A 435-nucleotide genomic window follows, 5' to 3' on the forward strand; every position below is an offset into this window, starting at 1 on the left:
TAAATTCGGCATATTTGGGGGAAACATTATGCATGATGGTGTGGCCGTACGCGTAGGGTGGAGATAATCGTTCAACGTTTTCTGCTGGACCTCCTCGTTTTGAGCCATTGCGAACGGATTTGCAACTGCTAATGAGGCTGGGGTCGAGGGAGGACTAGACGTGTGGGAAGAAACTTCACTAGGGTTCTCCGGTTTTACTGCGGATCTCCCTAATTCGTCTCGATAACGATTCATTCACCCTATAACGTTTCACTTTTTTTTTATTATTTTATTATTTTATTATTTTAATTATTTTAATTATTTTTTATTTTTTTATTTATTTTTTAATTTTTTATCAAAAAGAAAATAATTATATAGTAACGTAAATTGTAATCACCGAGAGTGCTCCCAGGAAAGACTATAGCTCTTGGCTCAATGAATAGTCTCCTAGACAGA

The sequence above is a fragment of the Morus notabilis genome, unplaced genomic scaffold (assembly GCF_000414095.1).
Source record: "Morus notabilis unplaced genomic scaffold, ASM41409v2 Scaffold35, whole genome shotgun sequence".
Classification (NCBI taxonomy): domain Eukaryota; kingdom Viridiplantae; phylum Streptophyta; class Magnoliopsida; order Rosales; family Moraceae; genus Morus; species Morus notabilis.